We start from the raw sequence: 21,686 nt of genomic DNA on the forward strand, positions 1-21,686 counted from the left end.
TTAATCTCCGGTAAAGCTCACGAGGTTCTTCATCTTCATTCATCGCAAATTCATCGGCTTCATCTTGTACCACTTCAAAGTTAGATCGTAGGATGCTTGCGCTTCCCTTGTAAATGGAAACAACATGTTGCCATGCTTCCTTGGCCACGGTGAAGGGTCGTAGGTGTGCAATATCTTCGGGAGGAATTGCTTCTTGGAGAATGAAGAGAGCGGACTCGCTGAATTGATGGTCCGCGGCTTCTCTAGGAGTGAAGTTGCTTCAGTCGTGCGGGGTAGAAACCTTGCTCAATAATTCTCCAAAGATTAGTAGAACTATGATTTAAATGATCTTTAAAGCGATACACCCAAGAAGCAAAATCCTCATTTTTAACAAGCTTAGGAGGAGGACCAACATGATTCATATGCGTGGAGGGAGCCGGTCCTCCATAAGTAAGTGGGGGTTCAACATGGGCAAAGATGCCACTCCCACTCCTACCACTAGGCAAAGGAGCTTGCTCACTACTAGCTTCCCCCTTTTTGGAGTTAGTATCCGCCACCTTGTTAGCGGGATCAACCACTTCCAATGGTTCGGTGGATAATTTAAGCCCATCAAGAAACTCCTTAAACATGCCTTTAACCTTGGCAGTCATGGAGGTTTTCAATGTGTCCAAAGCCGCATTGAACTCCTCACGGGAGACCAATGATCCCCCATCGGCCGCAGACAAAGTGGGATTCACGCCGGGGTGATCCTCCACCTCGTCCGTGGTGTCAACCATACTCTTCGGACGACAAAGTCCTTAATAAAGAGATGAGACTCTGATACCAATTGAAAGGATCGATATGGTTGACTAGAGGGGAGTGAATAGGCAACTAACAATTTTTAGTTTTTCTTGACCAAATTAAACTTAGCATCAAAGCAGGTTGTCTAGATGTGCAACTAGGTGAATAACCTATATGATGCAACAACAACAAGCACACTAGCAAGCAAAGGATACAACACAATATAAGCTTGCACAAGTAAAGGTGAGAGATAACCAAGAGTGGAGTCGATGGAGACGATGATGTGTTACCGAAGTTCCTTCCCTTTGAGAGGAAGTACGTCTCCGTTTGAGCGGTGTGGAGGCAAAATGCTCCCTAAGAAGACACTAGGACCACCGTATTCTCCTCACACCCTCACACAATGCGAGATGCCGTGATTCCACTATTGGTGCCCTTGAAGGCGGTGACCGAACCTTTACAAACAAGGTTGGGGTTATCTCCACAACTTAATTGGAGGCTCCCAACGACACCATGAAGCTTCACCATAATGGAATATGGCTCCACGGTGACCTCAACTGTCTAGGGTGCTCAATCACCCAAGAGTAACAAGATCCGCAAGGGATTAGTGAGGGGAATCAAATTTCTCTTGGTGGAAGTGTAGATATCGGGGCCTTCTCAACCAATCCCTAAAAAATCAACAAGTTTGATTGCCTAGGGAGAGACATCAGGTGAAAATGGAGCTTTGAGCAACAATGGAGCTTGGGGAGGGAAGAGGTGGTCTTCTTGGGGAAGAAGACCCCCTTTATATAGTCAGGAAAAAGATCCAACCTTTACCCACTTACTCAGCCCGTGGGACGCGGTACTACCGCACAGGCTCATGGTCCTACTGCAAGGCGCTACGGTACTACCGCATCACATTGCGGTACTATTGGAAATATGCCCTAGAGGCAATAATAAATTGATTATTATTATATTTCCTTGTTCATGATAATCGTTTATTATCCATGCTAGAATTGTATTGATAGGAAACTCAGATACATGTGTGGATACATAGACAACACCATGTCCCTAGTAAGCCTCTAGTTGACTAGCTCGTTAATCAATAGATGGTTACGGTTTCCTGACCATGGACATTGGATGTCGTTGATAACGGGATCACATCATTAGGAGAATGATGTGATGGACAAGACCCAATCCTAAGCCTAGCACAAGATCATGTAGTTCGTATGCTAAAGCTTTTCTAATGTCAAGTATCATTTCCTTAGACCATGAGATTGTGCAACTCCCGGATACCGTAGGAGTGCTTTGGGTGTGCCAAACGTCACAACGTAACTGGGTGGCTATAAAGGTACACTACGGGTATCTCTGAAAGTGTCTGTTGGGTTGGCACGAATCGAGATTGGGATTTTGTCACTCCGTGTAAACGGAGAGGTATCTCTGGGCCCACTCGGTAGGACATCATCATAATGTGCACAATGTGACCAAGGGGTTGATCACGGGATGATGTGTTATGGAATGAGTAAAGAGACTTGCCGGTAACGAGATTGAACAAGGTATCGGTATACCGACGACCGAATCTCGGGCAAGTACCATACCGCTAGACAAAGGGAATTGTATACGGGATCGATTGAGTCCTTGACATCGTGGTTCATCCGATGAGATCATCGTGGAACATGTGGGAGCCAACATGGGTATCCAGATCCCGCTGTTGGTTATTGACCGGAGAACATCTCGGTCATGACTACATGTCTCCCGAACCCGTAGGGTCTACACACTTAAGGTTCGATGACGCTAGGGTTATAAAGGAAGTTTGTATGTGGTTACCGAATGTTTGTTCGGAGTCCCGGATGAGATCCCGGACGTCACGAGGAGTTCCGGAATGGTCCGGAGGTAAAGATTTATATATAGGAAGTCCTGTTTCGGCCATCGGGACAAGTTTCGGGGTCATCGGTATTGTACCGGGACCACCGGAAGGGTCCCGGGGGCCCACCGGGTGGGGCCACCTGCCCCGGGGGGCCACATGGGCTGTAGGGGGTGCGCCTTGGCCTACATGGGCCAAGGGCACCAGCCCCTAGAGGCCCATGCGCCAAGATATAGGAAAAAGGGGAGAGTCCTAAAGGGGGAAGGCACCTCCGAGGTGCCTTGGGGAGGATGGACTCCTCCCCCCCTCTTAGCCGCACCCCTTTCTTGGAGGAAGGGGCAAGGCTGCGCCTCCCCCCTCTCCCCTGCCCCTATATATAGTGAAGGGGAGGGAGGACATCCATACCTGAGCCCTTGGCGCCTCCCTCCCTCCCGTGACACCTCCTCCTCTCCGGTAGGTGCTTGGCGAAGCCCTGCAGGATTGCCACGCTCCTCCATCACCACCACACCGTTGTGCTGCTGCTGGATGGAGTCTTCCTCAACCTCTCCCTCTCTCCTTGCTGGATCAAGGCGTGGGAGACATCGTCGAGCTGTACGTGTGTTGAACGCGGAGGTGCCGTCCGTTCGGCACTAGGATCATCGGTGATCTGAATCACGAAGAGTACGACTCCATCAACCCCGTTCACTTGAACGCTTCCGCTTAGCGATCTACAAGGGTATGTAGATGCACTCTCCTTCCCCTCGTTGCTAGTCTCTCCATAGATAGATCTTGGTGACACATAGGAAAATTTTGAATTTCTGCTACGTTCCCCAACAGTGGCATCATGAGCTAGGTCTATTGCGTAGATTCTTTGCACGAGTAGAACACAAAGTAGTTGTGGGCGTCGATATTGTTCAATATGCTTGTCGTTACTAGTCTTATCTTGATTCGGCGGCATCGTGGGATGAAGCGGCCCGGACCAACCTTACACGTACGCTTACGTGAGACCGGTTCCACCGACAAACATGCACTAGTTGCATAAGGTGGCTGGCGGGTGTCTGTCTCTCCCACTTTAGTCGGATCGGATTTGATGAAAAGGGTCCTTATGAAGGGTAAATAGCAATTGGCATATCACGTTGTGGTTCATGCGTAGGTAAGAAACGTTCTTGCTAGAAACCCATAGCAGCCACGTAAAACATGCAAACAACAATTAGAGGACGTCTAACTTGTTTTTGCAGGGTATGCTATGTGATGTGATATGGCCAAAAAGGATGTGATGAATGATATATGTGATGTATGAGATTGATCATGTTCTTGTAATAGGAATCACGACTTGCATGTCGATGAGTATGACAACCGGCAGGAGCCATAGGAGTTGTCTTTATTTATTTATGACCTGCGTGTCAACTTAAACGTCATGTAATTAATTTACTTTATTGCTAACCGTTAGCCATAGTAGTAGAAGTAATAGTTGGCGAGGCAACTTCCTGAAGACACGATGATGGAGATCATGATGATGGAGATCATGGTGTCATGCCGGTGACGATGATGATCATGGAGCCCCGAAGATGGAGATCAAAAGGAGCAAAGTGATGATGGCCATATCATGTCACTATTTGATTGCATGTGATGTTTATCATGTTTATACATCTTATTTGCTTAGAACGACGGTAGTAAATAAGATGATCCCTTACAACAATTTCAAGAAGTGTTCTCCCCTAACTGTGCACCGTTGCGACAGTTCGTGTTTCGAAGCACCACGTGATGATCGGGTGTTAGATTCTAACGTTCACATACAACGGGTGTAAGACAGATTTACACACGCGAAACACTTAGGGTTAACTTGACGAGCCTAGCATGTACAGACATGGCCTCGGAACACGGAGACCGAAAGGTCGAACATGAGTCGTATAGAAGATACGATCAACATGAAGATGTTCACCGATGATGACTAATCTGTCTCACGTGATGATTGGACACGGCCTAGTTTGACTCGGATCATGTAATCACTTAGATGACTAGAGGGATGTCTATCTGAGTGGGAGTTCATAAGATGAACTTAATTATCCTGAACATAGTCAAAAGGTTTTTGCAAATTATGTCGTAGCTCACGCTATAGTTCTACTGTTTAGATATGTTCCTAGAGAAAAATTAGTTGAAAGTTGATAGTAGCAATTATGCGGACTAGGTCCGTAAACTGAGGATTGTCCTCATTGCTTCATAGAAGGCTTATGTCCTTAATGCACCGCTCAGTGTGCTGAACCTCGAACGTTGTCTGTGGTTGTTGCGAACATCTGACATACACGTTTTGATAACTACGTGATAGTTCAGTTAAACGGTTTAGAGTTGAGGCACCAAAGACGTTTTTGAAACATCGCGAAACATATGAGATGTTTTGAGGGCTGAAATTGGGATTTCAGGCTCGTGCCCATGTCAAGAGGTATAAGACCTCCGATGACTTTCTTAACCTGCAAACTAAGGAGAAAAGCTCAATTGTTGAGCTTGTGCTCAGATTGTCTGAGTACAACAATCATTTGAATCGAGTGGGAGTTGATCTTCCAGATGAAACAGTGATGGTTCTCCAAAGTCATTGCCACCAAGCTGTTAGAGCTTCGTGATGAACTATAACATATCAGGGATAGATATGATGATCCTTGAGGTATTCGCGATGTTTGACACCGCGAAAGTAGAAATCAAGAAGGAGCATCAATTGTTGATGGTTGGTGAAACCACTAGTTTCAAGAAGGGCAAGGGCAAGAAGGGATACTTCATGAAACGGCAAATCAGCTGCTGCTCTAGTGAAGAAACCCAAGGTAAAACCCAAACCCGAGACTAAGTGCTTCTGTAATAAGGGGAACAACCACTAGAGCAGAATTACCCTAGATACTTGGTAGATAAGAAGGCTGGCAAGGTCGATAGAAGTATATTGGATATACATTGTGTTAATGTGTACTTTGCTAGTACTCCTAGTAGCACCAGGGTATTAGATACCGGTTCGGTTGCTAAGTGTTAGTAACTCGAAACGAAAGGCTACGGAATAAACGGAGACTAGCTAAAGGTGAGCTGACGATATGTGTTGGAAGTTTTTCCAAGCTTGATATGATCAAGCATCGCACGCTCCCTCTACCAAAGAGATTGGTGTTAAACCTAAATAATTGTTATTTGGTGTTTGCGTTGAGCATAGACATGATTGGATTACGTCTATCGCAATACGGTTATTCATTTAAGGAGAATAATGGTTACTCTGTTTATTTGAATAATACCTTCAATGGTCTTACACCTAAAATGAATGGTTTATTAAATCTCGATCGTAGTGATACACATTTTCATGCCAAAAGATATAAGATAGTAATGATAGTACCACTTACTTGTGGCACTGCCATGTAAGTCATAATGGTATAAAACGCATGTAGAAGCTCCATATTGATGGATCTTTGGGCTCACTCATTTTTGAAAAGTTTGAGACATGCGAACCATGTCTATTGGTGTATATGCATGAAGAAACTCCATGCAAATGGACCGTTTTGACTCACTTGATTTTGAATCACTTGGGACATGCAAATCATACCACATGGGCAAGATGACTGAAAAGCCTCGTTTTCAGTAAGATGGAACAAGAAAGCAACTTGTTGGAAGTAACACATTTTGATGTGTGCAGTCCAATGAGTGCTGAGGCATGCAGTGAATATCGTTATGTTCTTACTTCACAGATGATTCGAGTAGATGTTGAGTATATTTACTTGATGAATCACGAGTCTGAGTTATTGAAAGGTTCAAGTAATTTCAGTGTGAAGTTGAAAGATCGTCGTGACAAGAGGATAAAAGATCTATGATATGATCATAGAGATGAATATCTGAATTACGAGTTTGGCACATAATTAAGACATTGTGGAAATAGTTTCACAACTAATACAGCCTGGAACACCATAGTGTGATGGTGTGTCCGAACATCATAACTGCACCCTATTGGATATGATGCATACCATGATGTCTCTTGTCGAATTACCACGATAGTTTATGGGTTAGGCATTAGAGACAACCACATTCACTTTAAATAGGGCACCACGTAATTCCGATGAGATGACACCGTATGAACTATGGTTTAGAGAAACCTAAGCTGTCATTTCTTAAAAGTTTGGGGCTGCGACGCTTATGTGAAAGAGTTTCAGGCAGATAAGCTCGAACCCAAAGCGGATAAATGCATCTTCATAGGACACCCAAAACAGTTGGGTATACCTCCTGTCTCAGATTCGAAAGCAATAAGGGATTGTTTCTAGAATCGGGTCCTTTATCGAGGAAAAGTTTCTCTCGAAAGAATTGAGTGGGAGGATGGTGGAGACTTGATGAGGTTATTGAACCGTCACTTCAACAAGTGTGTAGCAGGGCACAGGAAGTTGTTCCTGTGGCACCTACACCAATTGAAGTGGAAGCTTATGATAGTGATCATGAAGTTTCGGATCAAGTCACTACCAAACCTCGTGGGATGACAAGGATGCGTACTACTTCAGAGTGGTACGTAATCCTGTCTTGGAAGTCATGTTGCTAGACAACAATGAACCTACGAGCTATGGAGAAGCAATGGTGGGCCCAAATTCCGACAAATGGTTAGAAGCCATAAAATCCGAGATAGGATCCATGTATGAAAACAAAGTGTTGACTTTGGAAGAACTACTTGATGGTCGTAAGGCTGTTAGGTACATATGGATTTTGAAAGGAAGACAGACTATGATGGTAAGTGTCACCATTGAGAAAGCTCGACTTGTCGTTAAGATGTTTTTCGACAAGTTCAAGGAGTTGACTACGATGAGACTTTCTCACTCGTAGCGATGCTAAGAGTCTGTTGGAATTATATTAGCAATTACTGCATTATTTATGAAATCTTGCAGATAGGATGTCAAAACATTGTTTCCTCGACGATTCTTGAGGAAAGGTTGTATGTGATACAACCGGAAGGTTTTGTCTATCCTGAAATATGCTAACAAGTATGCAAAGCTCCAGCAATCCTTCTGAGGACTGGAGTGAGCATCTCGGAGTTGGAATGTATGCTTTGATGATGATCAAAGAATTTGGGTGTATACAAAGTTTATGAGAAACTTGTATTTCCAAAGAAGTGAGTGGGAGCACTATAGAATTTCTGATGAGTATATGTTGTTGACATATTAATGATCAGAAATGACGTAGAATTTCTAGAAAGCATAAAGGGTTATTTGGAAAGTGTTTTTAAATGGAAAAGCCTGGATTAAGCTGCTTGAGCATTGAGCATCAAGATCTATAAGGATAGATTAAAACGCTTAATGGTACTTTCAAATGAGCACATACCTTGACATGATCTTGAAGGTGTTCAAGATGGATCAGTCAAAGAAGGAGTTCTTGCCTGAGTTCTAAGGTATGAAGTTAAGACTTAAAGCTCGACCATGGCAGAATAGAGAGAAAGGAACGAAGGTCGTCCCCTATGCTTAAGACATAGGCTCTACAGTATGCTATGCTGTGTACCGCACCTGAAGTGTGCTTTACCATGAGTCAGTCAAGGGGTACAAGAGTGATCCAAGAATGGATCACAGGACAGCGGTCAAAGTTATCCTTAGTAACTAGTGGACTAAGGAATTTTCTCAATCATGGAGGTGGTAAAAGAGTTCGTCGTAAAGGGTTACGTCGATGCAAGCTTAACACCTATCCGGATAGCTCTGAGTAGAGATACCGGATACGTATAATGGAGCAACAATTTAGAATAGCTCCAAGTAGAACAGTTATTTGGAATAGCTCCAAATAGAACGTGGTAGCTGCATCTAGGAGATGACATAGAGATTTGTAAAGCACACACGGATCTGAAAGGTTCAGACCCGTTGACTATAACCTCTCTCACAAGCATAACATGATCAAACCCAGAACTCATCGAGTGTTAATCACATGGTAAATGTGAACTAGATTATTGACTCTAGTAAACTCTTTGGGTGTTAGTCACATGGGGATGTGACCTTGAGTGTTAATCACATATCGATGTGAACTAGATTATTGACTCTAGTGCAAGTGGGAGACTGTTGGAAATATGCCCTAGAGGCAATAATAAATTGATTATTATTATATTCCCTTGTTCATGATAATCGTTTATTATCCATGCTAGAATTGTATTGATAGGAAACTCAGATACATGTGTGGATACATAGACAACACCATGTCCCTAGTAAGCCTCTAGTTGACTAGCTCGTTAATCAATAGATGGTTACGGTTTCCTGACCATGGACATTGGATGTCGTTGATAACGGGATCACATCATTAGGAGAATGATGTGATGGACAAGACCCAATCCTAAGCCTAGCACAAGATCATGTAGTTCGTATGCTAAAGCTTTTCTAATGTCAAGTATCATTTCCTTAGACCATGAGATTGTGCAACTCCCGGATACCGTAGGAGTGCTTTGGGTGTGCCAAACGTCACAACGTAACTGGGTGGCTATAAAGGTACACTACGGGTATCTCTGAAAGTGTCTGTTGGGTTGGCACGAATCGAGATTGGGATTTTGTCACTCCGTGTAAACGGAGAGGTATCTCTGGGCCCACTCGGTAGGACATCATCATAATGTGCACAATGTGACCAAGGGGTTGATCACGGGATGATGTGTTACGGAACGAGTAAAGAGACTTGCCGGTAACGAGATTGAACAAGGTATCGGTATACCGACGTGATCTTGACGTGAGCACATGCCTTGACGTGATCTTGAAGGTGTTCAAGATGGATCAGTCAAAGAAGGAGTTCTTGCCTGAGTTGTAAGGTATGAAGTTAAGACTTAAAGCTCGACCATGGCAGAATAGAGAGAAAGGAACGAAGGTCGTCCCCTATGCTTAAGACATAGGCTCTACAGTATGCTATGCTGTGTACCGCACCTGAAGTGTGCTTTACCATGAGTCAGTCAAGGGGTACAAGAGTGATCCAAGAATGGATCACAGGACAGCGGTCAAAGTTATCCTTAGTAACTAGTGGACTAAGGAATTTTCTCAATTATGGAGGTGGTAAAAGAGTTCGTCGTAAAGGGTTACGTCGATGCAAGCTTAACACCTATCCGGATAGCTCTGAGTAGAGATACCGGATACGTATAATGGAGCAACAATTTAGAATAGCTCCAAGTAGAACAGTTATTTGGAATAGCTCCAAATAGAACGTGGTAGCTGCATCTCGGAGATGACATAGAGATTTGTAAACACACACGGATCTGAAAGGTTCAGACTCGTTGACTATAACCTCTCTCACAAGCATAACATGATCAAACCCAGAACTCATCGAGTGTTAATCACATGGTAAATGTGAACTAGATTATTGACTCTAGTAAACTCTTTGGGTGTTAGTCACATGGGGATGTGACCTTGAGTGTTAATCACATATCGATGTGAACTAGATTATTGACTCTAGTGCAAGTGGGAGACTGTTGGAAATATGCCCTAGAGGCAATAATAAATTGATTATTATTATATTTCCTTGTTCATGATAATCGTTTATTATCCATGCTAGAATTGTATTGATAGGAAACTCAGATACATGTGTGGATACATAGACAACACCATGTCCCTAGTAAGCCTCTAGTTGACTAGCTCGTTAATCAATAGATGGTTATGGTTTCCTGACCATGGCCATTGGATGTCGTTGATAACGGGATCACATCATTAGGAGAATGATGTGATGGACAAGACCCAATCCTAAGCCTAGCACAAGATCATGTAGTTCGTATGCTAAAGCTTTTCTAATGTCAAGTATCATTTCCTTAGACCATGAGATTGTGCAACTCCCGGATACCGTAGGAGTGCTTTGGGTGTGCCAAACGTCACAACGTAACTGGGTGGCTATAAAGGTACACTACGGGTATCTCTGAAAGTGTCTGTTGGGTTGGCACGAATCGAGATTGGGATTTTGTCACTCCGTGTAAACGGAGAGGTATCTCTGGGCCCACTCGGTAGGACATCATCATAATGTGCACAATGTGACCAAGGGGTTGATCACGGGATGATGTGTTATGGAACGAGTAAAGAGACTTGCCGGTAACGAGATTGAACAAGGTATCGGTATACCGACGATCGAATCTCGGGCAAGTACCATACCGCTAGACAAAGGGAATTGTATACGGGATCGATTGAGTCCTTGACATCGTGGTTCATCCGATGAGATCATCGTGGAACATGTGGGAGCCAACATGGGTATCCAGATCCTGCTGTTGGTTATTGACCGAAGAACATCTCGGTCATGACTACATGTCTCCCGAACCCGTAGGGTCTACACACTTAAGGTTCGATGACGCTAGGGTTATAAAGGAAGTTTGTATGTGGTTACCGAATGTTGTTCGGAGTCCCGGATGAGATCCCGGACGTCACGAGGAGTCCCGGAGTGGTCCGGAGGTAAAGATTTATATATAGGAAGTCCTGTTTCGGCCATCGGGACAAGTTTCGGGGTCATCGGTATTGTACCGGGACCACCGGAAGGGTCCCGGGGGCCCACCGGGTGGGGCCACCTGCCCCGGGGGGCCACATGGGCTGTAGGGGGTGCGCCTTGGCCTACATGGGCCAAGGGCACCAGCCCCTAGAGGCCCATGCGCCAAGATATAGGAAAAAGGGGAGAGTCCTAAAGGGGGAAGGCACCTCCGAGGTGCCTTGGGGAGGATGGACTCCTCCCCCCCTCTTAGCCGCACCCCTTTCTTGGAGGAAGGGGCAAGGCTGCGCCTCCCCCCTCTCCCCTGCCCCTATATATAGTGGAGGGGAGGGAGGACATCCATACCTGAGCCCTTGGCGCCTCCCTCCCTCCCGTGACACCTCCTCCTCTCCGGTAGGTGCTTGGCGAAGCCCTGCAGGATTGCCACGCTCCTCCATCACCACCACACCGTTGTGCTGCTGCTGGATGGAGTCTTCCTCAACCTCTCCCTCTCTCCTTGCTGGATCAAGGCGTGGGAGACATCGTCGAGCTGTACGTGTGTTGAACGCGGAGGTGCCGTCCGTTCGGCACTAGGATCATCGGTGATCTGAATCACGAAGAGTACGACTCCATCAACCCCGTTCACTTGAACGCTTCCGCTTAGCGATCTACAAGTGTATGTAGATGCACTCTCCTTCCCCTCGTTGCTAGTCTCTCCATAGATAGATCTTGGTGACACGTAGGAAAATTTTGAATTTCTGCTACGTTCCCCAACAGGTACTACCGCTCGTGCGGTAGAAGCCAGGTGAGGTCCTGTTGCACTAGGCAACGAGCGGTAGAACCGCCGGAGCGGTACTACCATAAGGCAGGGGCTCACCAGGGCTGGAAAAGGCACGGACTAAATAAATTACATCCATGACTACTTCCGCTGAGATTGGACGTGCGAAAATCCGGCACGGTACTACCACTCGCAGGGAGCGGTACTACCGCATAGGGGCGGAAGTAAAAATTTACTTTCGTGCCTACTTCCGTGCGCAACAGCGTTCTGGGCTACAGGCAGCGGTACTACCGCTCGCGAGGAGCGGTACTACCACACGGCGCGGTACTACCGCTTCCATGAGCGGTACTACCACGGGCCACTGCGGTACTACTGCTCCCTTGAGTAGTACTACCACACGCCACAAAAACTATAGCACTTGTAAGCCTTCCTCTCGTAGCGACAAGGATAAATGGATGGAGCTCCAAAGAAGTGAAGGAAAGGTGGTGCAAAGAAACAGATGTGTACGTGTTGATTCCACCCTAACCTTTCCGAAGCGGACACCCTCTTAATAGCAAGGCTTTCCTACGACTCAAATCCACCGAAAAGAAACATAGAGAACCGCCGTTTTCGATAGGCTCCGAGGGGCAATGAATCTCCTTGTGCCTACACATGAGATATCTGAAATGCTCAATGCACACGATTAGTCCGCAAATGCACTGTCATCAATCACCAAAACCACATAGGGAGAAATATGCCCTTACAACATGCATGGTGGATCGAGCCCTCCCACAGTCGTAACATGTCGGCTGACCTTCATATTCATGCCCGGAGCACCTCCTATGTCTGAATGAAATCGTTCCCCAATGATTGGTAATGCTGATCTTAACATCATGATCATGGTTGCTCCTTGGTACGTGTGGTGAGAAAGGCGACAATCTATCACTAGGGAACACGTTCAAATGACAAGTCATTCGGCAGGGCCATCATTGTTTTGATGTGAACAATGAGAGAGCTTCAACTAGATCTTGTAGCATCCGACATCATGGCTGGGAAAGACTGCTAAAATGTTATTCCAAACTTATGTGGATGCGTATTTTGACAAGGACATGAATCATGGAACTTCTAGAGCTATCCTTCTTGATGGTCGCGGATTTTTTATTGTCATAACAACCCAATTAATCGGTCAAGTATATGATGTTGGTATGACTGAAGCATATGCTATTCTTCATGGTCTTATCCTTGTGGATCATATGGACTGCAATAGGATCATTATTAACTTTGATTATATGGTATAAATCTCTACATGCAGTAGGACGCACAAGTACATAATGGGCTTTGGAGGCTATTTTTCGTCCATGGAGCTGATGTGGTTTTGCATTTTAGGATAGCTATACTCAAACTATCAGAGGTGCTTTTAAAACCACCTCGAATGAAGGTCCTTGGTGATTCCCTAAATAGAACTACTTTTAGTGTTTACATTGTAGGCGGTTCTGTCACTGAATCGCCCAAAATACTTTATCATTTGAAGTGGAACCACCCAGAATACATTATCATTTGAAGCAGTTTTTAGTTCAGTACCACTCCCATTTCTTATTCATACATGGTATTTTAATTATTTTTAGCTAACCGTACAATTTAAATTCAAAGAGAACATTCCCACATACACATTAGACACAATCATACACATTCTCATTCATTTCATACAAACCAAATTTACAAAATCCAGAGATTTATATACTCCACACCATCTCGAGTAGTCTACCCAGCTCACCTCTTCATGTTGCCTTTTCAACTTGAATAGTATACACATCCCGCCTTTTCCTTTCACCTTTTGGCTCGATTGGTATACCCATCTCAACTCATCATGTTGACTTTTGGATTGATCACCGCGAGATATCTTCTTCATGGGGGTCATAGATTTTTCCAGTTCAAAATAATTTTCACTTAAACATATATGAATGTACATATGTTGAGCAGAGCTAGTTCCGGCGCACCTAAAATCGATCTACATGTGGGAAATATGGACAACTTATTCAAAATCAAATGTGAGGAAACTCAAGTAATAGTTAAACATAAACTGAAATTAACACACACTAGCTCAATCTAAACTCCAATCACCAGTGCAACCAGCGCTGTCGTAGCTGTTTATACTAACCCCATTCTGATAAGTTTGTAATGCCAATGGTGTCTTTTTTGTGCAATGCAAACAAAACATAAGACAACCTTGTGATATACATATAGATTTATATGATAAATTTCACATGTACTTGAAAATATCATACCCAACTTGGTGGTCGTATGTTCAGGACAAACATCACTCTGAATTTGTCCAAATCATGTTCACCATTTGTCGAGTAGAGATCTGGTACACACTACAAACATTGTCATCCCATCTTTGAATGCACTCCCAACTTCTCCAAGAAAAGAAACAAAGTATGGTGACTTTCCTGGCATCTCCAAGCGAGAGGTGGCGACAACAGACTATGTTGGTTTCATTGATGCTTGTTATGACAAAAGCTCTATCACGATACATAAAATCCGTAACCTCATTTTTTTGTGTGCCAGTAAAACAGGGTAAATATCTCTTTAAAAACACATTTTATCAAGTTTTAATCAATGGGGGAAAATAAATTAATTAATTTAGAGATGAGAGGGAAAAAGGCATGTGGAACTTTGATGAGGGAGATATAGAAGAACTTCTAGATCCTCTATTAGTTCTGGTTGCCAAGCCGACATACAAAACCCTTACTCATCATAGCAACATAACAAGGGTAGGTCCAACTATCCACCTATATGTTCTATAAATTGTCTTGTAATTATTCTTTCAAAACAATTATCACGAGAAGAAAACTTTCTAAGTGTTGTATTTTCTCGACATACATTAAGTTACCTACTATCTCTAAGTTACATTACTCATTTGTCAGATACACCAATGCAAAATGATAAACAAATTTTGGTGCCCAAAACATCTCATACAACTTAATTAAACTAGATCATGAGCTTAATTAAGAAACCTAATCCTCGACATCATCAAAGGAGATGTCGACGATGTCCTTGACAATGTCAGATCTTGAGGCCCTCAACAACAGAATCATCGCTGGGCGAGTTCATTGCACTGGCTTCTGGCCATGTGTGCAACTCCCCCATCACTTTCTTCACCATGCAAGCAACACTCGCCTCATTGGCAGGTTGTGGATAGAGGATGGAGTCCAGGAGCATGCGTTGGTCCACCTCGTCCTCACTCTCTACCTCCTCCAATGTCGTGTCCTCTGGGTCATCACCCATGTCCAACTCCGGTGCCTCGAAGTTCTAGGCAGAGGAGGAGCTATCCGTCGGCAGGGGTAGGACAACGAGGGGATGAGGTGTATGGCCGCTCGTTGGTGGAGGCCGACCAGAGCCTCCAGTACGAAAGGCATGCCAAAAACGTTTGGAGGGGTGCACCATAGGGGCGGTGAGATATGGTGCAGAGATAAGAAGGGGATGCGGGCAATACGGTGACATGATTGGGGGATGGGGCAGAACGCATCGAGAGTGTAAGATGGCAGAGAAGGGAAGCGAAGTGGGCAAATGCGCCAAAATTGACAAGAGAGGAGAGCAGAATAGGTCATGCTACAATTTTGTTTGGAGAAGCGGCTAGGGTTTAGGGGATAAAAGGGTATTAGCCATGAGTATTTGAGGCAGTCCTTTGGAGAACTGCATATGGACTTGAATTATTAGAGGCGGTCAAGAGTTCTAGACCGCCTCTACTAATTATTAGAGGTGGTTTTGCTTCTTTAACTACTATCGTGCATTCACTAACATAAATAAACCACCTCCCTTAGGCTATTAGTTGTAGCTCTGCTGAAATCTTTTTGGTGGAAACGGCCTCCGTGAGACCAATTCATGATATTGTATTGGTTTTCTTACCAATGAGTAGTGACGATATCTCCTATGGGCCTGTTACGACTATCTTTGAAGAGTGTAGGAGACTAGCTCATGATCTTGTATCAGTTTTATTGCTAGTAATGATATCTCCTGTAGGCCAGCAATGATTATCTTTGATGAGTGTAGGAGACTATAGCTCATGATCTTGTATCGGTCTCTGCCATAGAGAAGCCAACTATGTGGCTCATCAATTAGCTAAAAGGGCCAGATTTGCTCAGACGACTTGTTGGCTGAATGAGCATCGGGTACGGCCTCTATGTCTCTATTGACGAATAATGCATTGGTGTTTGATGAATAAAGTGCAATTGTTCCTATCCCAATAAAATAGAAAAGGTTTTCAAAGATAACATAAGGTGCATCGCACGAACTAGCAAAGCTTTCCGAGAGACAAAACACACACCTTATTATTATTATTATTATTATTATTATTATTATTATTATTATTATTATTATTATTATTATTATTATTATTGTTGTTATTATTATTATTATTATTATTATTATTATTATTATTATTATTATTATTTCTGTGGGGTTTTAACCAGAGTGTCTACAAGGAGATAGGGACATTGTATTTATAGGGAAATAACTCATTGTGATGTTCTTTTTGTCGCTATTCGCTTTGTTATATCATACATAAACAATACATAAATTCTTGAAGGTGTCATCCATGAGTCTTATCTTATGCCTCTTACACTTCTACATTCCTAGACATGTGGACTCATTTGAGTTTCTCTGCCAGCTCCTGCCCTCTATTTTGGAGGAAAACAATCTTCATAGATTTTCGTGAAAAAATTCATGTTATGGTGACTTTAATGTTTTACTTACATTTCCATGTAAATAATTATAGAAAACATGTGCAAAGGGCACTTTGTCGATGTATTGTCAATACCTTGTAGATGTATATCTCTGAAGGATCACATGTGGTCTTGTGTTCTTGGACCCTGGTTGAAAATTATATGTTTCTTTAGTTTCTTAAGTAATATGAAACACAAAATATAGAACTACAATAATAAGTACAAATAATAAAAATTGTTATTCCTCTAAAGCAAAATACGTCTCCACTAATATGTTTCCTCTTGCTATAGGTCATGATCGTTGAGTACATGTTACTATTCCCAAGAGGAACTGTTCAAGCTCACCTTGTTAATAGCTTCCACACCCCTCAAGGAGCTCATGTAGCAAAGTAAAAGAAATCCCATATCTCCTCCATGCAAAATTCGTAGCTACAGAACATGACCACTCATTTTTTTCTTCTTCTTTAAACTAATATTCTTCATTTATTTAGGTTGCAGGTTGCAACTATATTCAAAATTTTCCTAGGTAGTTTTTCTTGGACTATATTCTCATGGCTCTATACAGCAGGCAATGACTGTGGATTTTCTAACTTCCCATTGTTTGGACTAGAACTATACAAGCACAGGTAGGAATCTGATCCACTTATTTGTTCCTGTCATTATAATGATTATGTACTCCACCGAGTATGTACTTCCGCTCCCCATATACTACATACCTTAGAGTGAGTTCTATATATGAAATATTCCATTTGAGACCACGCATTTCAAATTATTTGCACATATAGTACTTTTTTTGCGGAAATATAGTATTTTTTCGTGTCACTTGTATTGAGGTACATTAGAATAATCTATTATATAAGTAAGACAAGAGGCAAACAAGCCATTATATTCATCCACACAAATTAAATTATCTTGACCACTAATTTCAAACATCAAGGGCTGAGATTAAAAATACAAGCGTTACATAGAAACAATTGGATGTGTCACGTACAAAAATATGTTTCAAGCATAACCAAAAGTGGTGGACAGAAAAGGCAATTGGAATAGTTTAGATTGACATGAAAAGATAAATTAATATAAGCGGAGTCCTAGAGATCAGGTGATGTAGTTTGTATTTTCGTTGTGCATTTCTGGTATTCTTAGACCATTTCTAGGATGAATTTTACCATATATAGCTACGACTATTTTTCTACGATAGCTATACAAGTACATTATAAGAAAAGTACAATCTTAGCAACATGTTAGTGTTCAATAGAAAGAGCAGGATAAATAGTTAGTATTTGGAAAGATAAATCCTAAAATTATATTAGGTGCAAAGATAATTACAAACGGAACATAAAAAGGTGAAATGCAAAAAATTGTAAAGGTGATAAAAATCTAAAAGTGTACCAAAGACTAAGGTTTTGCATGGTCGGGCACATGCCCCAGTTCATTTGATCTTTGGTAGAACAACCAAATACTTACCAACACATTTACACAAAGTATAAATATATATGTAGCAAAGTTTAAACCTATTTTCTAAACATAAAATTTTTAGCTATAATTTCTATATCAATATTGCTATAGTGATTGATCAATTGAAAGAAAATTGGTAGAGAAAAAACCAGCAAGAAATAATAGGAATTCTAGCGTCACCCTGCTAGTTAATAATATATATTGTGAATGATAAATAGGTATATAAGAGGTATATTGAATATGGGAGTCCACACTCGTAGAAGTACATAAAATTAGTTTAAGCTACGCCCCTAGTGAAAGTGAAAAAAGTAATAGTGTACATAGTATAGTAATCTTACAACGTTGTAGTAAAACAACAACTTTGATACAAAAAAACGATTTTAAAATGACTACTTTTTGTACATATTTCTACTAGCTTTTATATGTAGTTTTACCACTATTCTACACTCGTGCTTAGAATAGTGGCGTGGTATATACATATGTGTGTGACTAGTTTGACTCATCGAAATAGTATATGTAAGCCAAAAAGTTGATCTAGGTGGCAAGTGTCTAGCATTATAAGTTAAGGAAGATCGTAGGCCTAGTCTTGTACCTTGTGTTATATGATTGCATGTACTAAACGATTCACTCAAATTTTCGAACTGCAGAAGGATGGGTAATGCGTCTCTACTTCAACACTTGGCCTCATGCGAGTATTGGGTGTAAAAATGGACCGAAACCGGGCTCCAGTTCTATTTACATTGCATCTACTAGTGTTTGAAACTCCGAGTCACATGCTGATCGCGTGAGTACAAAAAATTACAGCAATGACACCATAATTGTTGATGAGATTCGACAAACATTCACTTGTCAATGATAAGTGGAATTACCTATGGGATGGCAACTCAACAACATATCAATGGCCCCCACTAAGACCATAGTCAGGCCGTCCCATTAAGGAGAAGTGCCACCAACCACAGAAAATACTTTCCATTAAAGTATTTAACATCTAAGGAAAACACTATGACAGATAGGAAAGGCCAAATAAATTGTAAACCAATAATGGTCCAACACCTACCCCTATAAGACTAACATAACAACATGGACTATTCCATTTTAGAGATATATAAGGGGCAATTGGGGCACCATAGAAGGGGATTCACTCCTTTATGCCTAGTTTCAGCCTATACACCATGTTGAAGATTACTGGCGCTTTCCTCAAAACCAGCACCATGATAATCCCCAAGTACAGGGAGACATTGTAGAACTTCCGATTATGGATGTGCAAGTATAAGTGTCAACCCCCGTAGGAGCTAAAGGTAGGTTTACTATTCTCTCAAGTTACGTATGTCACTTACACAACTTCCATGCACTTAATGTTTAGTATGCCTAGAATTTATACAACTAGGATATAATGCAGGAAGATGACTAAACTTAATAAGGTAAAAATAAATGTTAGGGCCTGCAAGTAAATATTACATCATCTCCACTCGCGTCCCCAACAGGCCCCCTAGGGCGAGCGTTTTTCGGCAGGCGCCGAAAAAGAAACCCAGCCGCCCCCCAGGACGTCGAATTCTGCCGGTTCAGCCCATTTTTTGGCCCTGCGATCCCAGGCCAAACCCAGCGCACTGGGGGCGCTCGGGGGCTCTGGCAGAAGGAAAAGTGGCACATGGGCCATCACTGTCAGGTGAAAAATGTTTTTTGCATGCCCAGATTCGCCCCCCGCGCGCACTACCCCTTCCGCTGTTGTGCCGATCCGGCGCCGCCTACATGCCCACCGCCGCTAGAAAGGCCATTTCCCCACCGGAAAAAGAGGGTTCACCGTGGCAGCCTCCACCCCCGCTCCTGGGCGGGCTTTTCGGTGCACCGGCCATGCAGGCGAGGATAGTGGTGGCTGTGCGCCTACCATGCCCGCCAGGTATTTGGTGTTTTGTCTGCTCAGTGATGGACTCAGACGACGAGGAGGTGTTCGCGGTGCTGCTAGAGGAGGAAGCTGAGGCCGACGCCCAGAATGAAGAGTACCTCATGGTCCTCACCGCTCTGGCTGGCCTGTTCACGAGCAATGCAAATCTACGACGAGGTGGCTCGATGCCGGGCAAACAGAAGGCAAAGCAGAGACATCAACTGGAGGGCTACTACTTGCTCTATGCCGACTACTTCACCGACGCTCCATTGCACAACGAGAAAGTATTTCAGCACCATTATCGGATGAGTCGAAAGCTCTTCCTCATGATTGTGAATTCCATCCGGGAGTTCGACAACTACTTTAAGTGCAAGAAGGATTGCACCATCACACTTGGATTCATCTCACTGCAAAAGTGCACGGCGGCTATGAGGATGCTTGCATACGGAGCTCCCGGTGATATACTAGAAGACTATGGACACATGGCTGAGTCCACCACCATTGAGTGTTTGTACAAGTTCTGCAGGGCAGTGGTGGTAGTGTTTGGACCACAATACTTGAGATCACCCAATGCTGAAGACACTGCTCGGGTCATAGCACAAAATGTAGCAAGAGGATTCCCTGAGATGCTTGGAAGCATCAACTGCATGCATTGGGTATGGAAAAACTATCCATTTGCTTGATAGGGGATGTACAAAGGCGCCAAAGGAGCTTGCAGTGTGGTACTTGAGTTAGTGGCCACACAGGGCCTCTGGATTTGGCACTCCTTTGGTATGCTAGGAACTCACAATGACATCAACATACTGCATTGCTCGAATGTCTTTGCCAAGCTTGTTGAAGGTCATGCTCCTCTGGTGAACTTCGAGGTCAATGGGCACCGCTACAACAAGGGTACTACCTAGCAATGGCATCTATCCGAGATGCTCAACATTTATGAAGACTATCTGAAACCCTGTGCCAGGAGGCAAGAACTCCTACTTTGCCAAGTGTTAGGAGGCTTGCAGGGAGGGTGTCGAGCGGGCATTTGGTGTGCTCTAATCTTGATTTGCTGTTGTCCGATACCCCTCTCTGACCTAGTCGAAAGATCAAATGTGGGAACTCATGACTTGTTGTGTCATCTTGCACAACATGATAATTGAGAGCGAGCAGGAAAGAGCCAGTGTTTGACACTGAACCATATTACAAGCAGGGTCCTCTTGCCCAAGTTGATCACCAGTTACCGGCAACCTGGGCTGCCTTCCTGAATATGCGTCAGGAGATCTGAGACCCACGGGTGCATCAAGAACTGCAGCACGATCTGGTGGAGCACCTATGGAGGCTCAAGGGCAACGCCTAGCTCGACGTGTGATGAAATATGAGTTTTTATTTCTGTTCAAATTATGAGTTTGATTTGTTGAACTATTTGATTTGTATTGATTTCTGTGATGAACTATGTGATAAAAAATAGTTGGTGTTGAATTTGTGCCGAAGCACACCGAATATGGGCCAAAATTGGGCCAATTTGCACCGAGAGCGGGCCGAAATCGGGGGCTGGGGGCGACCTTGGGGGTTGGCTGGGAACCCGAGCCCCCCATGCCAATTTTTCGCCGGTTGGCCCCCAGGTGGCACTATTTCAAGCCCTCGGGGGGGCAAACAACTGGAGATGCTATTAGGCATGAGTTACATGTGTTCGAATCAAACACCTAACCCCTATTAATTACAAGTGCAAATGTAAATCAACTCATACACATATTCTATAGAATCCCTACAACTAGCTAGTTAACCCAAAAGTTTGAACTAGTGGAGAAGGGCGGGCAATGCATTCATACTTTGGCATGTGTTGATGATCAATGTAAACTCATATAGCCATGCCTTCCTATCTCCTTACTTCATAGATCAAGCCGTATCCAAGGAGGACCT

General features: G+C 43.4%; 1 pseudogene; it reads left to right on the forward strand.

The window, feature by feature from the left end:
* The window catches only part of LOC119312278, a 73,948-nt pseudogene that overhangs the window by 28,508 nt on the left and 23,754 nt on the right, over positions 1 to 21,686 (forward strand).

The sequence above is a fragment of the Triticum dicoccoides genome, chromosome 5B (genome assembly GCF_002162155.2).
Source record: "Triticum dicoccoides isolate Atlit2015 ecotype Zavitan chromosome 5B, WEW_v2.0, whole genome shotgun sequence".
NCBI lineage: Eukaryota > Viridiplantae > Streptophyta > Magnoliopsida > Poales > Poaceae > Triticum > Triticum dicoccoides.